Source organism: Mandrillus leucophaeus, unplaced genomic scaffold (assembly GCF_000951045.1).
Source record: "Mandrillus leucophaeus isolate KB7577 unplaced genomic scaffold, Mleu.le_1.0 Scaffold1397, whole genome shotgun sequence".
Taxonomy (NCBI): domain Eukaryota; kingdom Metazoa; phylum Chordata; class Mammalia; order Primates; family Cercopithecidae; genus Mandrillus; species Mandrillus leucophaeus.
Genome location: NW_012101362.1, coordinates 257,922 through 277,852, shown reverse-complemented (window position 1 = coordinate 277,852; position 19,931 = coordinate 257,922). Strand labels below are relative to the sequence as shown.

Here is a 19,931-nt window from a genome sequence, read left to right as displayed (position 1 = left end):
TTTTTTTTTTTTTTTTTTTTGACAGTTTCACTCTGTTGCCCAGGCTGGAGTGCAATGGCGCGATCTCGGCTCACTGCAACCTCTGCCTCCTGGGTTCAAGCAAATCTCCAAATCTCCTGTCTCAGCCTCCCGGGTAGCTGGGATTACAGGCATGCGCCACCACCCGCGGCTAATTTTTTTTGTTTCGTTTTTAGTAGAGACGGGATTTCGCCATGGTGGCCAGACTGGTCTCAAACTCCTGACTTCAGGTGATCCGCCCGCCTCCGCCTCCCAAAGGGCTGGGATAATAGGCGTGAGCCCCCGCACTCGGCCTCAGATAGGTTTTTAGAAGATTCGTCATGATATATTGAAAACGCAGATCAATAAAGGATTTTCTCCCTATCATAGTAGAATTCTCCATTTTCCTAAAGTGTGTTAAATTATACCTCATTGACAGAGTGGTTACTAAGAAATATAAAATTCTAGTTTAGGAACCCCTGCCAAAAGGAAGATGAGTCTGAAATCACAATGAGAAAAATGGACCCACATTGACAAAAATTGCATTAATTAGCATATCTCAGAACACATATTTATCAAATGAAGTTGGCTTTATCTGAACTGTCTAACAGGGGATCAGGGGAAAGGAGTTAAGGGGAAACTCTGGTGACTGTAAATCACCAAATAACCATATGCTCTTTCCAAGTGAGTTTTTCTTTTTTTTATATAAAAAAATTGAGTTCTCTGTAAATAAAGCTTTTTCGGGCTTGCAACCTCTTCTGAGGCATCTATTTTGTTTGCCATCTCACCATCAAATCACTCTTCATATAAAACTGCAGAACCATCGTTCTTAATGTCCTCTTTAGCTCACACAAATCACTGCTTGAATCTTTGTTTCTGGCAGATGCAAACAGTAGGATCAGTTCCCTCAACTATCATTTTTTGATAGGAGGTGCAATTTTATAAATTCAATACTATTGCCTAATGCTAAAGATTTAAAGTGAGTTTTATTTTCCAAATGTGAACTCTTCAAATGTATTAAGTATATGAAAAATTAAATTATATATATACACATTTACATGCATATATGGATATCAAGGTGACTTCACAAAGTACCAAGAATTGAATAATAACTGCCTGAAAGGGAAACATTATCATCAAAGGGATAGCAATTTATCTTGATTGACAATTTTTAAGTATTATAGTACTGGTTACCCTTCACCCTGCTCTGCTGTCTTAGGTTAGTTTAGTTTACTTGCAATATTACTACCACTTCTGATAATGAATTTTCTAGTAACACAACATGCTGAAGTACATTCTTCTTGTGAATGAAGACTTGATGGTTCTTTTCAATGGGGCCTGATACCAAGTTCTGTGCATCTCCATGTGTTCATCTCCAATGACGATAATGGGGGAAAAATAAAGTGGTCTTCTGAAAGTACAAAGCTCTTGCTCTGTTCATGCTCTAAATCCTTCAGGTCAATCAGATCTTTGCACAACTCCTCCTAAGAAATTGCCTTGGTATCCCTGCAAAGACAAACCTTGATGTAGGATTACTGAGCAAAGGCTTTCTGTTTAGAGTTACTGCTAGTTGAGGCAGCATTTACTGGGCCCAAGGTGCGCCCAGAACTCTGTTCTGCCTCTTCAGAGTGAGAGTGGGACCCAGTTGCAACAACTTTAAGTACTATTTACATTGTTTCCTCCCTACTTATGTGTATAGATTTTCGTCATTTTTAATAGTTACATAGTATTCCACACACTGATTAGCCATTGATTTACTTGCCTGTTTCTTATTGTTGGAACATCTTTGTACATAAATTTCTGCAAAGCGCTGTTACTACTTTCTTGGAATCTTTTCCAGATGTGTAGTTGCTGAGTTAAAGTATATGTATAGTTGTAAAGTCTTTGATCCTATTGTCAAATTGCCTTCTAGAAATGTACTAATTTCGAGTTGTACTAGTCACGTATAATCAATGTCCTGCCTCTTCTCCCAAAATAGGTGTTATTTTTAACATTCACTCTTAACACTTTATAGAAGAAACTATAATGCATTTATTAAGATAACGAATTGTTTCTGAGTTCAATGATGAAATAACCTTTGAAATTCTATTGCCATATATTTTTCCAATGCATGCTTATTATTCAAAATTCTGATTTTAACAATAATGATAGCTTTTCTTCATCAAATAGTGAAAATGACTAAAGAAAAATTAAGAGTAAATTCTCTATTATACAATGGTTGATTGACTTATATATTAGAAAAGCTTTCATATTGTTGGAACTTTAGCTCACTGAAAGAAACTTTTGCTTCACTTTGCTTTTAATGTCTGTGAAAGACTAAGCAACAATTCAGTGAAGACTATATAACAAGATCTTAACTAATTTGAATTATTTATTCAAATGTCTTTAGCCTATAATAAGAAAAAGGAAGCCCATATATTTACAGTAGCCTTATAAGAAAATGAATTAAAAAGTCTATTTTTTTTTTTTTTAAATAGTGATGTGCTCTGATTTTTTCAGAATGGAGAAAGATAGTAGGTATAAAAAAGGAAGGCTGGTCAGGCACGGTGGCTCACACCTGTAATCCCAGCACTTTGGTAGGCTGAGGCGGGTGGATCATGAGGTCAGGAGTTTGAGACTAGCCTGGCCAACATGGTGAAACCCTGTCTCTACTAAAAACACAAAAATTAGCCGGGCGTGGTGGTGGCGCCTGTAATCCCAGCTACTCTGGAGGCTGAGGCAGGATAATTGCTTGAACACGGGAGATGGAGGCTGCAGTGAGCTGAGATGGTGCCACTGCACTCCAGCTTGGGTGACAGAGAAACTCCATCTTGGGGAAAATAAAAATAAAAATTAGAAAGGAACACTGACTTGTGTAAATTCTCCTTTTTGAAAATTTAGTTTTAGATTCTCTGCGATTATTGTCTCAACATTTGCACCATAGAATAATTGTATAACTGAGTTTAATAGCTGGTAAATGTGTGGCATATATCATTGAAATAGGAACAGCATTAAAATCAATGACATGATATGGTTTTTATTTAAGAATTTTAAGTCAAAACAGATGTTCAGGTTTTTAATTAATTTTATTAATTTTGTATAATTATTTCAAGAAGTACATTCCTTGAAAACATTATAATCTTTTTGTATTAACTTCTGCCAATTTTCGCCGCCTATCATTTTGCTGAAGTAAATGCTATGCCTCCAAGTAATATGAATATGTAAATCATAGCCTTCAAGGATGACCCTCTGCTATGTTAAAGTCAAAATTCCTTATTAGATGTATAATAGAAAAAAATACATTCTCGGGGGCTTCCTTCTCTTCTGCTGGATGCACAATTACCATGAATATAATTGGAAGTCTCACTTCTGACAAATAGGAAGTAAACATCTTGGGCCAAATTGCATGTGAGAGAGACAAAGTGAAAGTTTGGACAATTATGCAGACAATACAGATGCTGTCTCTACTTTGGTGTGTGACTGCATTGTACAGACGATTCAATAAGACACATGTGTTTTAATACTCTCTTTCTTTTTACAGCACCTTATATGGTTATGTCAACGTCCTCTTATTATTATTTCATGTTGTTATAATTTTATAGTGTTGGATGAGAAGTGCTGTAAAATATACCCTCTTTCTCAATGGTAAAGAGCTGAAGAGAGGCAGCAGTAAGGTACAGGGATGAGATGTTTGAAACACACCTTGCCTATAAAGTCCTTGGTTGCTAGGAAGCAGCACAGCAAACAAACCACACTCAAACTGAAGAAAAATATTGTGTGTGTGTGTGTGTGTGAGAGAGAGAGAGAGAGAGAGACAGAAAGTGAGAGAGCGGGAGAGAGAGATATTCTATGCAGACACAATTCATAGCAAGATCTACATTAACCCTGAAAAAACCCACCACAATTCTTGTGTTAGATTTGTTTCTGGCAGATGCAAACAGTAGGCTCAGTTCCCTCAACTATCATTTTGTGATAGGAGGTGCAATTTTATGAATTCAATACTATTGCCTAATGCTAAAGATTTAAAGTGAGTTTTATTTTCCAAATGTGAACAGATTTAAAGACCATTTTCCATATGTAGGATATTATTTAAATATTTAATGTTTTATATATTTTAATGTCTGTGCCATATAAAATCAAAACTGTTATGTTCTTTCTGTTTCATCGTACTTTCCATTTTCTATGAGGGGTGCAAAAAAATATATCCCACCAATGTCACTCTACCTGGAACTAAAGCACAGTGCTTGTATTGAATATGAGAACCACCAGAAGTATGTGAGGGAATCCTAGTATCACGGGCTGAGCATCATCCTAACCTGTTTGACATAAGATATCACTGGAAAATAAAAAAATCTTCAAGGAAAATTGAAAATCATGGAATTAGATGAGCTAGAAAGTCTGTATTAGTTTGATCATGTTAAGTTCAACGTTTTCCTGGATTTAGGACCCTATTCCTTGGCTCAGTGTTCCTGGGTTTTGGAGGGGGTTTCAGGAGATTGCTGAGAGAAGTCCATTTTGAAACGTTCAGCCCTTGATTGGTAACATAATTATACATGAGACATGTGCTTTTTATTTTGGCATGACCTCTTATCTACACTACTAACATCACAGATATTTGCAGTATTGTGTCATCTGGGTGGATTCAACTAGATAATAAAAAAATATGTGTGTTTTCTTCAATTAATACATGAGACAGGGGTAACTATAATACCTGTTTGTGCCCTAACCTGCTCTAAGTGTCTGTTGCATAAGGAAGGAAAAGTATGTTGTGTTCTATTAGGCCCATAAATTTCTTTAGAAAAAATTCAGATGTTTTCAGCATATTGATTGTGACTCATACATTTATTTCCTGTAAAAATAATAGTTCCTTTGTACTTAGAGTTAGCCTTCCAGGGAATGACCATAGTGGAGGATGAATGCTGTATTTAAGGTGTATTTTATCTGTTCCTTCAGGCAACTTTCCAAGGTAGGATGGGTTAAATATTAACGCTCTGAAACTTTTTGTAAGAATTGAACTGATAATACAGAAAAAATAATTAGACACCAATTTCTAATCTTTCTTTCTCCAGAGCTAAAACTTACCTATGCTAATATCTGAGTTTTCCTCCCTTACTTCTGTCGCAATGGAGAAAACTTTTCTCTTCCCACCAAAGATCTGATCCCATCTGTGACTTCCTTCTTAATTTCCTTATTCCTTTGATGTTTTCTTGTGTTTTCTTCAATTAATATATGAGACAGGGGTAACTATAATACGTGTTTGTGCCCTAACCTGCACTAAGTGTCTGTTGCATAAGGAAGGAAAAGAACGTTGTGTTCTATTAGACCCATAAATTTCTTTAGGAAAAATTCAGATTTTTTTTCTTGCAGTATTCAGTATTTTTCTTGCATTGTTCTCCATCACTTCCTTCTGGATTATTACCACTAGCATCATCAATCATGCTGTGCTGCTTTCCATCTTAAAAAAATCATAATCTTCCTGATGTGAGAAAACTCAAGAGAACTGTCTACACGTATCCTCATCTTCTTTCTTCTCATTCACTTCTCACAGTTGTAGCTTCACTACACCATGTACACTGCTCTTGTCAAGGTCACCAATGACTTGCACATGTCATATTTAGCCAACTCTTTGTCCTCAATTTAATACTCTTTATTCTTCAAATATTCTGTAAGAGTAGGGGACTTGCCTCTTCCCTAATTTTTCTTCTTCATAACTAACCCTTACTATCGGTGTCCTTGGCTAGTTTCTTCTTTGCAATGCTTACAAATGTTGGCATTCTTTCAGGCTTACTACTGGGCCCACTTTTCCACACTACACATAAACTTCTTTTGTCCAAAATTTCCAAAGAATGGAAACTTTGATTCTTTATCCCCACCAAGCACATTTACTTCTCCTACTTGCCTCTGACTCAGTAAATAGTACCATCATCCACTTTGTTGTGGAAACCAGATCCTAGGAGCCAACACTGATTTCTTTCTTCTTCTATGTTCTATCTATTAGCAATCCTGTTTATACTCTCTACAAAATAGATATAATCCCATCCTCTCTTCTAGTTTCACCACTATCACCTCAACCCAGGTCATCGTTATTTCTCTCCTGAATGACTGCAACAATCTTCTGATACTAGACTTCCTAACAAACTTTTGCTCTCATCTAACCCAATTTACACACTGCAGGAAAAAAAGGCCTTATCAAAATGTTAACAGAACCACATCATTTCCCTTGTAAAGGCCCTTTAATGATTTCCCACTGCACTCTAAATGAACTTAAAAACCTCTTCCCAAGGTCTAAAAATCCCTGTGTGACCTGACCCTTGCCTAACACCACTATCTTCCTCCTTTGCTGGGCTCCAGCCCTGCCAGCTCTTTGCTTTTTCAAGAGGCCTGACCTCTTTCTCTCTAGAGCATTTGCAGACCTCACCTCTGCCTGGAAAATTCACCCCAATGTATAGTTAATTGAGTTTTTCTTTTGGGGGGTTCTCTGATTAAATGGTATCATCTCTAGAAGGCCTTCTCTGATTACCCTTCATCATCCTTTTCCTCAGACCCTTGCTTATTTTCCTTCCTAGCACTTATTACAATTTATTTTTTTCATGTTTGCTCCAATCATGTAAGCTTTATGAGGACAGAGAAGATGTATATATAGTGTATTGGTTTGTCTTCAATGAGTAGCAATACCCAGCACATAGTAGGTGCTCAATAAATATTGAATAAACAAATATTGTATTTTATTTTATATACAATTATGCCAACTTTTTTTTTCTTTTAGTAATCAAAAGGTACACTGATTCTGACAGAATTAAGCAAAATGCAAAGTAGAATAAATACTTGGCTGATTCAGAAAAAAATTCTATTTTTATTCTATTTATCTTTTGCTATGAAGGTAATGAACAATACAATGATTTTAGGCACTTTGAGAATATAAACACTTCAACTGCAATTTATAACCATAAATATTTTATAATCTAGTTTTCTTCAATTATATAAATCAATTATATAAGAATAATAATTTTTGCTTGAATTGATTAAGGAATTATTTCAATAGTCCAGTGACAACATTCCTAGATAACTTTCTTTATTGACTTTAGTTTCTCTTTTGTGTGGACTTTTTCACACTCTGCTAAGCAGAGGGTAAAGGAAATTTTACTCAGTTAACCTAGAGTACTTTTCAGTCAGGCATTTTCATGTTCTACTTCAATTAAAAATGTCCTACCGACCCAAAATCAGTGGGATATGAATTTCAAGTTTTATTCAGGCAGGGGTTAGGAATTAATATTATTTTGTGATTTCCATCTGCCCCTCAATATGTATAGGGAAGGTGTTCATTGGGGATAACTTCCCACCAAAGGCTGTTGCTGCTGCAATTTTCTCTCTGTGAAAATAAATGTGTTTTCAACCATAGCACTGACTTTGTTGCTAATATCCTCTCATGAACTTCTCTAAAGCCAGGCACCCACACAAGATCCCCCTTATCCTGTGTCTCATCCTGGCACAAGGCCTTTGCTAGTGTTCCTTTTTAAACACCTGAAATGGAAGTATGAGTTCCCGCATTCATGGAAGAGACAGAATGACTTAAGTGTGCCTTTCATATGTTAAGATTTTAAGTAGATATAATTGTGAACTTTTTTCACCTTTTTTACATATGGAATTTCTGTGAAATTCCCTTCCTCACTTTCTCTAAATTTTAAGAGGTAAGTATTGATGGTTTCAACTGTTGCTTTGAATATAACATTAATTGTTAATCATATCACATATACGCCGGGCGCGGTGGCTCAAGCCTGTAATCCCAGCACTTTGGGAGGCCGAGACGGGTGGATCACGAGGTCAGGAGATCGAGACCATCCTGGCTAACACGGTGAAACCCCGTCTCTACTAAAAATACAAAATTAGCCGGGGTGGTGGCGGGCGCCTGTAGTCCCAGCCACTCGGGAGGCTGAGGCAGGAGAATGGCGGGAACCCGGGAGGCGGAGCTTGCAGTGAGCCGTGATCCGGCCACTGCACTCCAGCCTGGGCGACAGAGCGAGACTCCGTCTCAAAAAAAAAAAAAAAAAATCATATCACATATGATAAAACATTCTGCATGATCATGTACTGCCCAGTTTAATGTATGAACAAATATAAATGAGTAATCTATTTTTATATTATTTATCTTCCACTTTTTTGAACAACAAATCTCTTGAATTTTCCATATTTATGAAAAATAAAACTTTGGAAAATATTATTTCATAAAATTCTGGTTCACTTAAAAAATATCAATCTCTTGAGACAGAATCTACACACAATAAAATGTTATCAGTTTTTAAAATACAGTTCAGTGAGTTTTGAACAATGCATTTACCCTCACATCAACTACCACATCCAGGTGTAGAATATCATCATCCCAAAATGTTTCTCCAGCCCCTTTGCAGCAACTGCTGATTGGTTTTCTGTCACTATAGGTTGGTTTGCATTTTCTAAAATTCCAAATAAATAGAATCATATTTTAAACAGTCTCTTGTGTCTGGTTTCTATTACTCAATCTATGTTTTTGTGTTCATTCATGGTGTTGTGTGTACCTATGGTTAATTTTATTTTATTTCTGAGTAGTATTGCATTTTATAAATATACCACATTTTATGTATCTCACTCACCTGTTGTTGGACTCACATATTAGTTCTTAACTAATATGAATTAAATTTTCTATGAATACTATGTATATGTTTGCATCTAGAGAGTAAAGGATCAAAATTAAAATTATGTTTGTAAGAGCCTCACACTCAAGAAATGGAACTAGATTAATGAAAACTGACAATAAGACAAACTGATAAATTTTATAACAGAGGTATCAGTAAAGTGTTCGAGAACAGAGTAGGAAGATATTCAAGCAAAGACTGTGTGGACGTGTATTTTCATCTCTTTTGGGTGTATACCTATGATGGAAATTACTGTGTTGTGGCTGCTTGAAAAAGTGCTGCTCATACTTCTTGCTGTGGTGAGCATAGTGACAGACAGCTGTAGCTTTTGCCCCTATGTATCCACCACCAAGTCTGCACAGAGGCCACACTAGCCACCGTCTTTCCATGCTTCCCAGCCAATGATTTAGCACAGCTGGGGAACAAGAGTGGGCCTATGCCTGCGAGATGTGGAACTGAATTCCTCTAATGGGTGATTTTTATGTGTACAAATTTGTGGGGTACATGAGAAATTTTCTTTCATGTGTATAATGTGTACTGAATAAGTCAGGCTGTTTAGGGTGTCCATCATCCAAGTGAAATAAGTTTTTGTTAAGTTTAGTCACCCTACTCTGGATCAAACACTGGATTTATTCATTCTGTCTTACTGTGTGTTTGTACCCTTTAATCCACTTCTCTTCATTCTCCCCTCCACCCACCATTTGCCCTTTTCAGTCTTTGTTATCTAATTTTTCCACTCTCTACCTCCATGTGATCAAACGATTTAGCTACCACCTAGATTTGAAAATATGTGGTATTTTCCTTTTTGTGCCTGGTTTACATTAGTTAAGCTAATGATCTCCAGCTCCATCCATGTTGCTGCAAATGACAATATTTTAATTTTTTTACGGTGGAATAGGATTCCATTTGTGTATACATACCACATTTTGTTTATCCAGTTGAATGAGTTTTGATTAAGGACTCCTAACTGAATCTTTCTTGGCATTGTATGACTCTTCCTACTAATTCTTTCTTCCTTTCCTCTCTCTTTCACAAGTGTCAGACCTGCATCATGGTTTGAAGTCTCTCCTCACTTTTTCTGGGTCCCACTCCTGTATTTCAAAGGTATTTCCACCTCCAGCCCCCCAAATCTTTTGTATCTTTAATACCAGTCATAGCATCTTCTTCTTAGACAACCCAAACTAGTAACACATGGGTCATATTGAAAGTGTATGTTTAAATCCATTATAAACTGCCAAACTCATTTCTAAAGTTGTTGTATCATCTTACATTCTTACCATACATGTATGAGAGTTCAAATTGTTCCACAGCTTCACCAGCGCTGGGTACTGTCAGTGCATTTTCTTTACTTTAGCAGGTGTGTGATGGTATCTTCTTATGGTTCTGAATTTACATGTGCCTGATGACTGAAGATGCCAAATGTTCTTTTCATCTCTTTGAATTTGATGTCATATATAGTACCTATGTCTGTGAAATGCTTTCCTGTGAGGCAACAGCTGGAGATAATGGGAAGCTGAATAAGAGGGAAGTCCAGGAGAGAGCAATAGGTGACCCAATGGTGAAAAAAAATAAAGATAAAAAAAAGTTATCGGTTGAATTTGTGTCTTTTGTTTTCCTGTTCTTGTATTAGGAAATCCAGTAATTGTTCTAGATGTTAATGTTTGGGTGTTTATGAATAAATGTATAAAGATAAGAAAGTGGTGAATGGTGTGTGTGTGTCTCTCTCTCTCTCTATATATATATGTATATGTATATATATAACGTATAATACATATATTTCAATATAATGCAAGCAGCTAAACAGTGCATGTTATTTTTTATAAGAATATAATTATAAGAAAGAAAGAAGAGAAAGAAGAGAAAGAAAGAAAGACAGAAAGAAAGAAAGGAAGAAAGAAAGAAAGGAAGAAAGAAAGAGGAAGGAAAGAAGGAAAGAAAGAAAAAGAAAGAAAGAAAGAAAGAAAGAAAGAAAGAAAGAAAGAAAGAAAGAGAAGAAAGAAAGGAAAGAAAGAAAGGAAAGAAAGAAAGGAAAGAAAGAAAGGAAAGAAAGAAAGGAAAGAAAGAAAGGAAGGAAGGAAGGAAGAAAGGAAGGAAGGGACTTCTGGGTCAATTTTTTCCCTACTTCTCTTTAAAATATAAATTTTCATAGAAGAGTTGCTAATAGATATACTGGCTCTGAGATCAGATTTAGACAGAGTGACTCTGACTTCATTTGATCCAGATTACTGATCACACTGAGCTTATTCTTTTGAATTTCTGTTAATTATGAATTAAATACATATTAAATAATAATATCAACATTTTAAGGTACTCTAAAAGCTTAAAATTAAAGGAAACTAAGAGAGCCATATTGAGTTATTGACGTAAGATTTCAACAATTTATTTGTAGTCAAATGTAGGCTCAAATGGGGATGGCAACATCAATGAATTTTTAAAATATCAGGTTTTCATTTTCTCCTCCTCAAAGAAGCAAATGGAGGGAGAATCAGTGGATGTATTTTGGTTGCAGCATACCTCTTGGGAAGCTTTCATATGTAAATCAATACAAAAATTTCCGTCTACATGCTAGCATGACATGTTGTAGTTTTAGACACTGTGTTTTGCTGATTAGCACATAACCCAACTGCCACATAAATTATCTTTATAAATAAAACTTTGCATACATATGCAACATCCAGAATGGAGCAATAAATTGGTCTTGACTCTTTGTCTCTAATGGCGCCACTTCATTGCTTCCTCTAGCAAGTTGGGACTGAGGGCGCATTGGTGAATGCATTTGACTAATCTCCTATCATGATGCACCTCATATTTCAATATGCAACTGGCACAGTTGGCATTTGGAGGAAAGAAAAGTTCAGTTTCCTGCACTGTCAGTCTTTTTACCTTCCTGCCTACAGCAAACTTAAAAAAAAAATTACTTGGGAGAAATGTTAAGCAACCCAACCTTTTATAAAACATGTCAAGATTAATTGCTAGTTTCACTCATGAGCTGTGTAGATTGTTTCCTAAGATTCTCAACTTATTAGGTACAGTGATTCATATTCCCTTTCTTGGCAAAACATCTGCTTCTTTTCAGATATCCCCATCAATAATGTAGGCAGTGATGGGGCTCTGCCAACCCTGAACTCACTCAAAAATGCAAAGAATAAAATCCTTTCAAGCTATCTCTTTGGTCTTTGGTACCTTAGACTTTAAATATTTGATGCTTTGCTACTTTAGAACTTTCATTCTAGTTAACGATATTACAGGAATGATCTGAATCCTAAATTTGCTTTTTATTTAACGCAAATTGGAAAGCTGTTAGTATGAGTTAGTGAGCATTTTTATCCATATTATTCTTTCCTATGATCTTGCAGTGTTAACTCTAAAACTTCTATGTTTCCAAATAATTTCTTCACCTTATCTTTGTATAGTGTTACTATGGCAGACCCTGAGACTGACTGTTTCAGCATCAATTTCCAACTCCCCTGGGAATTTTTATATGTGTTCCACTAAACTACTTGCTTTCCTGGCTTCTCTTATATCAAAGGAAAGTTGTGTGATACAGTTTTGGCTAATTAGAAATCAGTGAAATTCTGTAATAGGCGTTTTTAAAACGTTTTTGCTTTCTTTATACAAAGGAGATACATGGCTGGAATCACTCTGTCTCCCGTCTTCCCATCTTGAAAGTGGATATGATGTTGTGAGCTGCAACAGCAAACTTGTGGCAATGAGATGACAGGCTTGAGAATCAGAGACTTACTGGCCTTAACAGAGCTGGTCCTCTGAACCACTGCCAACAGCCTTCTAACTCCAGACTTTTGTCCTATGAGAAAAATAGACCCCTAGTTATTCAAACCATTCTGTGACAGGTTCTCTTTTCTCACAAGCTGAAAATAAACTGATACAATTACCATTGCATACAGTGATAGAAGTCAGCTTTGCATTTGCGCCCCAAGTGTCCCGTTGAATTGACAGAAGATCTTTCATCTAAGCATAAGAGCTAAAGAGTATCTGAGGGCCGGGCGCGGTGGCTCAAGCCTGTAATCCCAGCACTTTGGGAGGCCGAGACGGGTGGATCACGAGGTCAGGAGATCGAGACCATCCTGGCTGACACGGTGAAACCCCATCTCTACTAAAAAATACAAAAAACTAGCCGGGCGAGGTGGCGGGCGCCTGTAGTCCCAGCTACTCGGGAGGCTGAGGCAGGAGAATGGCGTAAACCCGGGAGGCGGAGCTTGCAGTGAGTTGAGATCCGGCCACTGCACCCCAGCCTGGGCGACAGAGCAAGACTCCGTCTAAAAAAAAAAAAAAAAAAAAAAGAGTATCTGAATAAACATAGGTTTTATTTGTAACTTCCTTCAGACAAATTTTATGATAGTTGATACTGGGTTAGCACTAAAACCAGGCTTCATATTTGCAGCTGTGATGAAAGCTTATTAAAATTCAAACTCTTGAGACAGACTCTCCTCCAATACAGGGGTGGTTGATTCATAGTTTCCAAAAAAAGGAAAAAGTGAGATGGATTCTGACCTCTGCTTCCTTCTCATGACTTCTTCAAAATGACATACCCTTTTATTTGCTTTACTCACATTTCTTCCTTTCATTCAAAACCACCCAAGTTTTACCTTACCTGTACAGTAGGACTTAACCTGACCATGCAAACTCACAATGACCACTTCCTCCCCTGATGCAGTCCTTAATTACATGACCATTCATTTAGCATTTTTCATATTGTGATCTTCTGTATTTTGATCTTCAACTAAGGTCACATGCTTCTTGGGAGCAGAGAATGTTTTACACTCCATATCCATGAATAGTGCCTTTCTTGTACTAAACACTGAATAACCGTTTGCCAGATTTATGTGCATTAGTATAGATACTTCTAATTTTTATTTATTCGAGCTTTTTGTACAGCTACCACAATGCTACATATTTGCCTGCTTTTAAAATACCAACCTGTTAAAGAAAAATCAAGCACTCTTAGAATTCTCAATACGAAATCACTAAAGTCCAAGTAGAATAGGGCAAAAGAGCTTGATTAGATAATTCACAAATAAATTCAAATGACCAAAAATTCAAATAAAACAATCAACTTTACTAATATTGAGAAAATACAACTTGAAACAACAAGATGTCATTTTTCACCTATCAGGTTAAAAACAATTTTTTCTTCTAAGGTAATGTTGGCTGTGATGCTATAAGTGGGCCACTCTTGTATACTGCTTTAGGAGTGTCGTTCTCACCTCTGGAAAGCATTTTGGCAACATACTTAAGAGTTTTAAAAGAGTTTGTAGTGCATGACCTGTTTTAAGGTATATTCCCATGGAAAATAATGAAAGAAGTGTAAAAATTCACTGCAGGTTTTTTTTTTGTTTTTTTTTTTTTGTTCTTTGTAAACATGAATTATTGAGACAATTTTACCTCTTGAGCAATAGGTAAATTGTTAATCTGAGAAAAGGCCACCCTGAGAAGGCAGTCAAAATATTTTCTAGGAGCTCTAGAAAAGGAGGGATGAGAGATGAATGTTTCTCAAAGTCTGATACTAAAAGAAAGAGAAAGGGACAGAAGTGAATGTATTAACATCCAGGTGGGGAAGAAACTAAGGATAATGTTAACCTTTATCTGACTATCTCATAACTATGTTTGTTAGAAATGAAAAATTTGGCCGGGTGCGGTGGCTCACACCTGTAATCCCAGAACTTTAGGAGACCAAGGCAGGCGGATCACGAGGTCAAGATATCGAGACCATTCTGGCCAACATGGTGAAACCCCCTATCTACTAAAAGTACAAAAATTAGCTGGGCTGGTGGTGCTCGCCTGTAGTCCCACCTACTCGGGAGGCTGAGGCAGGAGAATTGCTTGAATCCAGGAGGCAGAGGTTGCAGTGAGCCGAGATCACGCCACTGCACTCCAGCCTGGCCGACAGAGTGAGACTCTGTCTCAAAAAAAATAAAAAAAGGAAAAAAAAAACAAAAAGAAATGAAAAATTTAACATAAGTTATATTGATAATAAAAACATTTGGATCGGATGTGACTACCAATATATCTGTGTTTTGGTAAAAATAATGATAAACATAATACCTAATGTTTATTGAGTGTGCAGATTCAGAGTCCTGTACTGAGCTCTCTCTCTCTCTCCCTATATACATATTTCTCATTTAATTCTCTCCATAGCCCTATGAAGTAGACAAGCTCATTCCAATATTACCATTTTACAAATGAAAAAACTGAAGCTTCAGAAACTGAATAACTTTGCCAAAGTAACACAGTTATCGAGGAATGGTGCCAGAATTTGAATTTATATCTATCTGACTCCAGACTCTTAAGTTTGTAATCACTGTTTTGTAATCTGTGTTTCATATTTACCTATATATGTCTTAGAGTTATATCATAGGACTAGTTAATTACTTAATACCAAGGTACATATCTATTTACATGGGGGGCTTCTTGTGGAGCAGAAAATGTAAAATTTCTTTGACTCTAAGTTCCATCTCATGATTTTGGGCAAGTTACTTAACCTCTCTAACCCCTGGATTTTCCTATTAAATATAGATCATAATTTCTACCTTGAAAGATTATTGTGAAAGTTTAAGTTGTGAAGGATCCATCACAATGCCTGACATATGCATATGGTAGTCTTTAATATTATCATCCCACCTACACTGTGCTTTAGTTCAAAACTACTGGGAAGATGCATCACTGGTTATATAAAGTACACATAGATGGGAATAAACTTTTAAACATAAAGATTCAGTGTTCAAATTGCACTACCATATGTATGTAAGGGTTTCTGGTCATGGCTTTCCAAAAATGAGATAATAAAATAAATACTTTTCTTATTGTCTATGTTAATCAATATCTTGTGGAAATATTTCCAGGTCAACTGAGGCAGTGTCAATGTGCTTTTTTTAGGACTGCATACTCTTCCATGGTAGTACTTTGAAACTGAACAATTAATTTTTAAATGACCCTTTCTGTATATATTTACATACTGGTACTTTAGCTCCTTTGTGATACATTCTTAAAAGTAGGGATGCTGGGTGGAAGGGGGTCTGTATTTTTAATTTTAGGAGTCTTTGGTTACTTTCCACAAAGTCTGTGAAACTGTGCATTTCACCAAAAACATATAAGAAAATACTTTTCTGAAAAATTCCCCTATTGTTCATATTTGGTTTTGGCAATACGTCAAAACAAAGTAAAGCAAGACAGCAGAAAACTGGGCACAGGAAATTAATATTTTGAAGTATATTGCAAATATTTTCCTTTTCCAGAAACACTAGGAAAGAAAATTAAATAACAGTAAGGTATAACGTTGTATCTAATAGACTGACAAACTTTTCCCAGGAATTGCTCTTTTTGAATCTCTCCTGTGGACTTTATTTTGCTGATCTTCACGAGGGGCTCAGAGGTCAGGAAGCACCACTTTGCCTCGGTGGTCTCCGACTCCTCCTCCCTTGCCTTGCCTTTCTCTTCATTCCAGCAACTGCTTAGTTTGGCTGATGAGGGTGGAGTTAGATTTGGGAGAGGAGAGTGGCTATGTTAACAAGTTTATCTCGGCCCAGAATTCCCTGTCTGTCTTTTGAGGAAGTTCATTAAACTTAGAATTTTATGAAGACAATAAAATGTTCATTGAAATGACTGAATTCCTATTAGAGAGTAAAACTATATGCTTTTTACTATATGAGGATATCTCACATATTTATGTTACCTTCCTGGTCTCTGAAAAACATTGCGTTTGGAACCCTTTGTCTAGCTGTAGCAGAGTTGTTTGATGCTCACCACCGCCTATTTGCAATTCTTACAGCTGGACTGTCTAACTAGTTTTGGCGATCAGATAGTGGACATTCGTACATGTGACACTTCCGTGATGACACAAGGACCATCCCTCCTCACCCTGAGTCCCAGCACAATCTTTATAGTCTCCCTGCCTGGAAGCCATCTGTTGAGAATGTGGGGACATAGGATGGAAGTATGCTGAATCCTTGAGGATTAGCTCCTGGATGGAGGCTCCTGTGGAGAACTTCCAGATCCACAGAGGACTTTGAAGTAACTGAGAATTAAACTAAACTGAATTCTTATGTGCTAAGCCACAGAGATTTTTGTGTTTGTTATCACAGCTTAGCTTAGCCTTCCCTGACTAATATGCTATCATATTATACTACTAGACCTGTGCTGGGAACAAGTCCTGCATGTAATTAAGGTCTCAAGGATCGACAGTCATTGCAGGCATCAGTGACTAGCGGCATACATAAGTCTAGATATCACGAATGAGAATCCCTAGGTGACTGCTAAACACAAAAGAATTTGAATGTTTCCGTCCTAATATAAGCTAACATATCTTAGAGGGCTGTTTCCTGATTATTAGGGTTAAGATGGCACAAGCCATACAGAGGCAGACAAAGGGCTGGAAATATGAAGTCCAGTCTAGGGTAACTGCAAATTTGTTTCAGCTTTTCAGTGCTTAAGTGAAGATATATTAAATTCTTGTAAGCAAGACAGGTTTATTACTTTTACAATTTTTATTTCTATTTTATTTTCTCCTAATATTCAGTAAGATGCTTGTGAAAATGTCAGCCAGTCTGTTAGTAGTAGTCAAAGGAGGAGTTTTGTCAACACTTGGAAAAGAACTATAAGGGGAGATTGATACAACCCTAGTGTCAGGTGTCTGGTAATAGTGGTGAGGGCAGTGAGACAATCCCAAGAGGGTGCCATTCACAGGAACAGAATTCTTCCGGTGCTGACCTTAGGTAGAGGTTCTAGGCATTGACCTGGTTGTTGAAACACAGATAGAATTTCCAAAGATTGAACTGGGGTTGAGAATTCTAGGCGAAGGATACAGAGTGAGTGGAGAGGCAAGAGCATGACTGCTGGGTAATCATGGGTGAGGTGCCCAGGGAAAATCCTTCTCCTATTCTCTTCTTCCGTGGATACAAAAAGGAAGAACTACCCATCTATCTCTTTCTGATGTGGAGCCTCGAATTGAGTCCTATTTAGCAGGGAACCAGATCACTACTGGGAAATGGCCACTTACATGCCACATCCCTTTCGTGAAGCTGATGTAGAAAGCTACTGCCCTGTCTGCTCCCTGAGCTGCCCTGTCCACTCCGGCATCCACCCTCTCTCTGCTTCCCCAAGTGAGCTAAGGCACACTCATCTCTTTAGCTCCCAGCAGCAAGCTGATGGGGAAGTTTTTGGTTCAATAAAAGGAGAGAGGAGGTTAGGCTTAGGGAGCCAGAGGGCTCTTCACTGAGCATAACAGGCATGATTTTGATTAGGAATGAAATGACTGCATGTTCCATTTACTATATTATTCAGGGAACTCCTGAAGAGAGGAAAGGGAAGGAGCTGGGCATTCCTTAGTTCTGGTTAGCCACTGTCAAAAACCAACAAAACTCCATGAAAAATTCTTAAACAGTGATGTCAGTTTCTGAACCTAGTAAATAAGGATATTGATGATTTAACCACCTCTTACAAGAGTGGATAAATGATAAATGATTGAAAATATATGTCATCATTTTGATATATGTATACATTTTTTCTTCAATTTTAAATTAACATGGGTGAGGGCTTGAATCAGATAAGCCTTTCACAATTCTACAAAGTAATGAATCTTATTTTTAGACTCTTTATTTTTCATGGTGTGATGAAAATAACTTGAATATATAATGAAATGTTCTCAGTTTTCTAATTCTTAAATATATCCAAATACTCAAAATAGGGCTCATAGATTCAAATCAGTAATCATATGTCATCCATTTGCATTAAGTAAAGGCTTTTCAAGCAAAAATCCAACTTCTATAACTTCATTCTATTAGTGGTATACTAGCTTCTGAGATTTTAGGAAAGAGGTGAGCATGAAAATGTAAAAGTGGAACAAATTTTCATTTTTACTCTAAGAGAGCACTAGGCATGGACAAGCCTCCCACTGCTCAGTACATATCTGTGAACAGTAGGATAGAAATGAATACTTTAAAGATGCTCTTACAGATGAATTCTTTAGAGTTCAGCAGTATTACTCCATGTACAAAGCAATCAAGGGGTAAAGAAAGTATCCTTTTCTTCAGAAAAAAAAAAAAATGCAACGGATTTTGTATTTTTGGAGACCTCCTTCTAAAGTTTTTAAAAAAATTTTAAATGTCTGAAGATTTTCTTTAGACATTTGAGACCCTCAACTGACGTTTTCCAGGTACTTAGAGCTTTATCTTCCTTCAGAGGACGGGGACGCATGATAGTTACATTATTCTTTTCTAATGTCTGCAGTTACTGACTAAATAATTCAATACTTATTAAAAAATAGTTTCCCAGTGAATATGTTTCCAGTTAATATATATTCCAATTAATAATAAAAACTCAAGTCTATAGTATATATAGGCTAGATTTAAAACAGTATTTAAGTACTATTTAAAATATTAATTCTATTTACTTCTAAAAATGACTTAATTTTATCGACTTTGAAAAATGAGTTGCGGCAGGTAATATAGCAGATAAAAACATGATCTTTAAAGTCAGCAAGATGATGGGAAGTTAGGCATTTTAATGTCCCCAAAGTTAAGTTTTGCCATTTGTAAAATTAGAAATAATTCATATTTCCACAGTTTTTAAAATGAGGAATAAGACTTTTTATCAAAGTCATTAACGACCTAAAACTTATACGTCTATGGTCGTCACTTTTCTCAATACCTTGGCAGTGTTTGGTGGAATTCTGCATTCCTTGCTTCTTCCCCTTTAGGCCCTGGGATAGCTTGTGCCTTATTTTGGTTTTCCTGCTGTCTCACTGGCTGCTTACTCTAGCCAACTCCTGTTCTGGGAGAACACCAGCAGTCTCATCAGCTCTTGTAGAACTTCACATGCTAACTCAAGGTTGGCTGTATGTGGATAAGACTTTGATTTCTATCACCAGCCCAGATATTTCTCTTAAATTCCAGAATCATATATCAAACTCCCTGCCTCACGTCTGGATATCTAATAGACATCACAGCCTTAACATGACCAAGTCAGAACTATTGATAGACTCTCTAAGCCTTTTTCATTCCAGTAAATTATTCACCCAGTTGCTCAGACCAATAACTTAGGAGTCATTGTTTTCTTTTCTTTTCCTCTCACCCCATACGTGTGTAAGTTCAGTTAGCTCGACCTCCAAAATGTATCTTTGATCTGTCCCTTTCTCACCAATTTCCCTGCTACAATCCTAGTACAAGGCATCCTTGTCACATTCCTGTAAAACTGCAACAGTCTTCTAATTTGTTCTTTTATCTTCACATTTGCTCAGTTGCAGTCCATTTTCTACCTAACGCTTAAGGTGAT

At 36.7% G+C, this 19,931-nt stretch overlaps 1 pseudogene; it reads right to left on the bottom strand.

Moving 5' to 3' along the window:
- The window catches only part of LOC105534831, a 19,458-nt pseudogene extending 604 nt beyond the window's left edge, over positions 1–18,854 (bottom strand).
- Between the last annotated feature and the right edge of the window lie 1,077 nt (positions 18,855–19,931).